Genomic DNA, 6,000 nt, shown 5'->3' with positions numbered 1-6,000 from the left:
AATCATGCAGCCATTCCCTTATCATTGTACTTCTATATCATGTTGACAACAGCATTCTCAGTCTTGCTTTCTTGCATAAATTAATGAATTCCCCCTCCCCTCTGCTTCCATGACAGGTCATCCTGAGACCTCGATATAGTAATAATTTGATCATATCCTCAGAGAAGCTGTAAATAATTTTTTTTGCCCGTCCATGTATTCAATCTCTTCCAGGGTAGATGTCAAACCGTACATGTAGTCAAATATTATTACACATATTTAATGATCAACTGAATTTTAGAAAGGATGTATATGTAAATATATGCGTTTTTTTAATTAACATCATTAGATACAGGGATACCTTTTACCCAAACACCTGAATACTTGCAGCAGGTACTGGAGTTTCTTACACAGGATATGACAGTCCAATGGGAGGAGAGATTTTGTTAGAACATTTTATCCTGTATGCAACCCAAAACAATCTGCTAAAACTCAGATACATATTTTTACTGCTAGGTGGGCAGGGGCAGCAGTGAGCTAGATGGAGGTAGATCATGGTAATGAATATGATATTGTGTATATGGACTTCAGTAAGGCTTTCGATAGAGTTCCACACCAGAGGCTATTGAGGAAACTTAAGGCACACGGAATAGGAGGAGAAATTTTTTCCTGGGTAGAGGCATGGCTGACAAATAGACAGCAGAGAGTTTGCATAAATGGGGAGAAATCAGAATGGGGGCACGTCACAAGCGGTGTTCCTCAGGGGTCAGTGTTGGGCCCGTGGGAATAAATAGCGACATAAGCAAATTTGCTGATGACACCAACATAGGCCGTCCAATTCATTCTAATGAGGACTCTAGAGCACTCCAGGATGATTTGAATAGACTGATGCAATGGTCGGAGAAGTGGCAGATGCAGTTTAATATTGACAAATGCAAAGTTCTAAATGTTGGACAGGTAAATAACCATGCCACATATAAACTAAATAATGTAAATCTTAATACTGCTGATTGCGAAAAGGATTTAGGAGTTCTGGTTAGCAGTAATTTAAAACCAAGACAACAGTGCATTAGTGTTCGCAATAAAGCTAACAGGTTCTTCAACTCTATATATCCTTGGTTAGGCCTCATTTAGACTATGCTGCTCAGTTCTGGTCACCGTATTACAGAATGGATATAAATGCTCTGGTAAACGTACAGAGGAGGAGGATGACAAAGATGATCCCATGTATCAGAAATCTTCCGTATGAGGATAGACTGAGGGCCCTGAATCTGCACTCTCTCGAAAGGCGTAGAATTAGGGGGGATATGATCGAGGTGTATAAATGGAAAACAGGAATAAATAAAGGGGATGTAAATAGCGTGCTGAAAATTTCCAGCCAAGACAGGACTCGCAGCAATGATTTCAAGTTGGAAAAATTCAGATTCAGAAAGGATATAGGAAAGTACTGGTTTGGTAATAGAGTTGTGGATGAGTGGAACAAACTCCCGAGTACAGTTATTCAGGCTAAAACGTTGTGTAATTTTAAAAATAGGTTAGATAAATACATGAGTGGGTGTGGGTGGGTGTGAGTTGGACCTGACTAGCTTGTGCTGCTGGGTCTGGTGCAGTGCTCCATCCTTGAGTGGAGATGATCAGACTGGGTGGGTCATTGGGCTAATCCGGGGGGGGGGTCATTGGTCTAATCCGGGGGGGGGACATGGACCTGCTCCGCATGGGTCAGTAGGCCTGTTGCAGTGTCCGTTCTTTCTTACGTTCTTATGGCACCCATCGACAAGGAATAAATCGCGGCAGTCTGAGCTTATATTACCGTGTGAACAAAAGGCATATTGAAAAAGTTAGCCAGAAATGTTGGGCAAAATAAAGTACAATCTGTAAGGATTTATGAAAAATGTAAAATATATTTAGAGCTCGCACAAAACGTTTGAAATAAAATGTTGATCAATTTAAATATGTATATTGGAGAGGCTGTGTTTCTACGACTTTTTTTTTTATTTTTTTACAAAGTGAAACGAAACATTTTAAAAAAGGGTCCCAAGAGCTAGAGCTCCACAATTCCTAGATTTTATGTATGATTACTGTTGGAAATTACGGGGACGATGTTCACAGGTACATTCCTGAAATATTTCATCCACATAATTTGAGGGGGGCACAACTAAGCAACTATTTATTGTATTTACGAATGTTAGTTGTACCTCACAGCCAGGTGGGATTTTATACACTAGGCTGCACCATGCCTCTCCTCCGAGACCCACACACACTCTTACCCACCCACAATGTCAGGTCTGTCATATATTACAACATAAAATTAATACCAATAATGTTAGTAAATTACAAGATATTGAATGGACTGTATGATGGTTTGTGACTTAAAAAGAAAGGGGGGGGGATCTGTTAAGTATACAACATTTACAAAAAATATATATGTATATTATATAATGAATACTCACCATTTAATTGCTGGATCATAATTATTATTTTTTGGAAACACACCCAAAAGCTACCACTACAGCTAGAATTTACGATGGCAAACTCAGAAACTACTGTACGTTATGGCTAAGCGTCACTTAGCTAAGGTGTACTGCTGGGAGAATCGGTGTCCTCTATTTTTCCGTTCTTGTTGCCGAATTGTAAAAGTTTTCCACACTATCCCAATTCTTCAGCAGAAACGTGTCAGCAATTTCTAAATTATGGATTGAAGCCGATATACACCAACTGACCTTCGAGGACGCCTGATTACATTGCACAATTCAGATGAGTGTGCACAAATGAAATTCATTATGGCGTCTCTCCTGTCCGCGTCACTCAGCAGCTATTCAACCTCCCCCTACCTCACTCGAAATTTCTCGAAAGGATCAATCAGCATCACATTTTATTACATATTGTATTATTCAAATATACACATGCTGAATTTGGAAAATCCAAAATTCTTCACAATTACTTTGCACTTTGTAAGAGCTGGGAATTCACCCACTGTATGGTTATATCACAAGGATTTTTATCATTATTGCATACTGTATGTGAAAAATCCGCCAAACCCATATGGGTCATATAGCGCAGATGTGGTATAAATTGTAAGAAAAGGTGTTAACGAAGTCAAGGATTTGTGAAGGTGTAAGTTTAACATTACAGTTGGTACAGTATGTAAGTCGTAGAGGCAGTCAAGCATCAAGAGTGAGGCTGCCAGCGAGGATGACAGTAATGTGTGTCACAGTTGATGTCCAGAGTGACTGCTGCTATGCTGACAGAGGATAATCTATTAATGTATGCTGAACTCATTAACTTCTGCCATAACTATTTGTTGATATTCTGGTAGAGACTTTTTGCGCTAATTATGAAATCCTTAATTTTTTCTTATGCATTTTTTTGCGCCTATTGAAGCATTAAATTTGATGGGGTAGCTGCCACACTGCGCTCTGGTATCACTTGTGCGACTAAGATCACGTGACTTTCCACCATTCACTGGTGATCACGTGTGTGTCCACTAATCAGCAGTGATCACGATTTTCCAGCAGATGTTGCAGCCGTTCTTATAAAATGTTTTGAATAAAATAACTAGGATACGTTTGGATAAATTCCCTCTATAAGGAAGTGGATTTATCCTTCACTTCCATGGACTAAACTTTATTGCCTGACATTCCCCAGGAGCTGTATGATCCCTACAGGTTTAGCGCTTCCCCACAATAATAATAATAATAATAATAATAATAATAATAATATTATTATTATTATTATTATTATTATTATTATTATTATTATTATTATTATTATTATTATTATTATTAAACAGTTGCCCACTTGTTGGGTATCCAGATCATTTTAGGATTGGGAACATATTTCAGAAGCATGCATTTCCTAAAAATAATTAATACCACCAACAGGCAAAGCATCAAAAAATTATTTAGAAAACCGATTTTGAATGCTTGAATTGTTTACTGGATTCGGGGGAGGTTTGACCCAAAACTGGGAAAGTATATTTTGTGGTATTGTGGTGGAGTTACAAAATTTCCTCTAGGTAAACAGTATTTGATCAGCTGTGATGGTGGAGAGTAGCCTCGTCTGTGTCTGAAACTGATGGTGTGAAGAATATTGTGTAGGTCGTGAGTGTTGTCGCTGGTCCTGCCCTGGCACCAAGTATAATTTGAAAACTGACAAAGAGTGATTCATAGTTGAGGAACTTTGATCGTAAAATTGAAATATTTACTTAAGAAATAAGAAAATTATTCCAGAAGCTGTGAGCATCCATGAAAAAGAATAACTGAAACTCAACCTCCAGTGTTGTGGTGATGTGGGGCCCAACAGCTGAACCTCAACCTTTACTGTTAAGTGGTGATATGCGGATCCCAACAGCTGAACCTCAACCTTCACTGTTAAGTGGTGATATGCGGAGCCCAACAGCTGAACCTCAACTACCATAAGGTTTGGTAAAATTAGGTGGGAGTAGTTCAGAGTGGAGGGGTTGTGTACTTCCGTCTTGACCTATCCTTTTTCCCTGTGCTCTCAATCCCTTTGTACTTTCTTCGTCATCCTTCTTTACCATTTCTTCCATATTACCATACCCATGTTGGAAAAAATATGACTGCCAGTGATGGTGTTATAATAACCACTGTTTCGAGCATTTTGAGAATATGGGCACCATAACGAGTGAAGTTACTAGTGTGTGCCATCCCCTGTGGTGTAGTGTGACACAATGTGACGGTGTTTATTCTACTGAGGGTATCTGGGAGGGATGTTATGGTACTATCAGGTTCAGTACACTAGTACTACGCGGACTGTCAGCGACTCGCCCTCGAACACATATATACTTGCACAAAATACCCTTTGTGAAGAAGAAACAGTGTCAGGAAGAGTTAATGTAATATCTTCATTATGTACCCCATACTCATCGTGTGGGCGGTAGTCAAAAGATTTCAGAGGCACATAATTGGTCCAAGAACTAGTCCATAAGTTACAGTGGTGCTGAATTATTTACAATAGTTCATCACCATTTGTAATGAGTTGTTTATACAGACTTGAATTCAGTCATAAAATAGTTATACAGTAGCTCATATGCTGTTACTAATTTAGGTAAGTTTAGGTGGTTATGGGTTATTTACAATAAGCGAAGTCAGGGTATCTTTCCTCAGCGGATAATATATTTTCACATTTCTTGAATATTTGCCAGTGAGTTATCTCTGAATTCGTTATTTTTTTCTCATGCAGCACATTGATGCTGGATGTGACCACAGTTCCTCTGGCAAAGTTTACATTACTCTATGTTTATTCCAGCTGGTGAGGCAAACTGCCAGAAGTACCTGTAGCCCAGCAGAATTCGGGCAGTAGTGACATCCAAGAGTCTGCTGACTTTGCCATAGACAAATCCAACAAAATGATGATAAATTGATTGACTGGTATCAGGCTCCTCCCTCTTAGGTAATGAAAATAATTAAATGTTTTTCGTACTGTTCTCAAATTACTAGCTGACATTCATGATTTGTAATCTAGTCCTGCATTGATACCATACTCCTTAGCTATTTAATTTGTTCTATAATGCATTTGAAGGACAGTGTTTGAGGGGGATTCGCAAAAGGTGTACGTACATCGACTCCTCTACAGTTTTACCATATCTGTGTCTGGTTTCCGTTACAAACATTTTATAATTGCCGCTCTTGAGTTCAGTGCATTTGTAGACCTAAAATTATTCCAGAAGAATTAAGGTGTCAACTTTAGACGCATAGACGCATTTAAGTGCAAGGCGTATAGTAAAGCCAATTGTTGATGCATGTTCTGATTTCTATTTATTATACAAACAGTATATTAAGGAAATAACAAGTGAGAGAAGGCAACACACTATCAGTACCAGACCTAGCATTTACTAGAAAAAGGAAGATTTCTTCAGGGCAAACCATCTAAATTCACTTGAAAAGAGTGGTCATGTTCTACTGAAAATAACATACACTGTTAAATATGGCTGTATGGATGAAAAAACTACAAATAGAAGCGATTAGAATATAAAAAAAAGGACAAATATAATGCTTTTAG

The 6,000-nt window shown here is 38.4% G+C and overlaps 1 long non-coding RNA gene across 1 annotated transcript in view; it reads left to right on the top strand.

Moving 5' to 3' along the window:
- The first annotated feature begins 3,948 nt into the window (after window positions 1-3,948).
- Window positions 3,949-6,000, top strand: part of LOC138854172 (uncharacterized) — a 130,728-nt gene continuing 128,676 nt past the window's right edge. The window contains exons 1-2 of the long non-coding RNA XR_011393395.1: window positions 3,949-4,398; window positions 5,248-5,391. This is a non-coding gene — a long non-coding RNA (uncharacterized lncRNA). The remainder of the gene's footprint in view (window positions 4,399-5,247; window positions 5,392-6,000) is intronic.

This window comes from Cherax quadricarinatus, chromosome 4 (genome assembly GCF_038502225.1).
Source record: "Cherax quadricarinatus isolate ZL_2023a chromosome 4, ASM3850222v1, whole genome shotgun sequence".
NCBI lineage: Eukaryota > Metazoa > Arthropoda > Malacostraca > Decapoda > Parastacidae > Cherax > Cherax quadricarinatus.
Note: the sequence above shows the minus strand (reverse complement) of the source record. Positions and strands in the feature narration are given on the sequence as shown.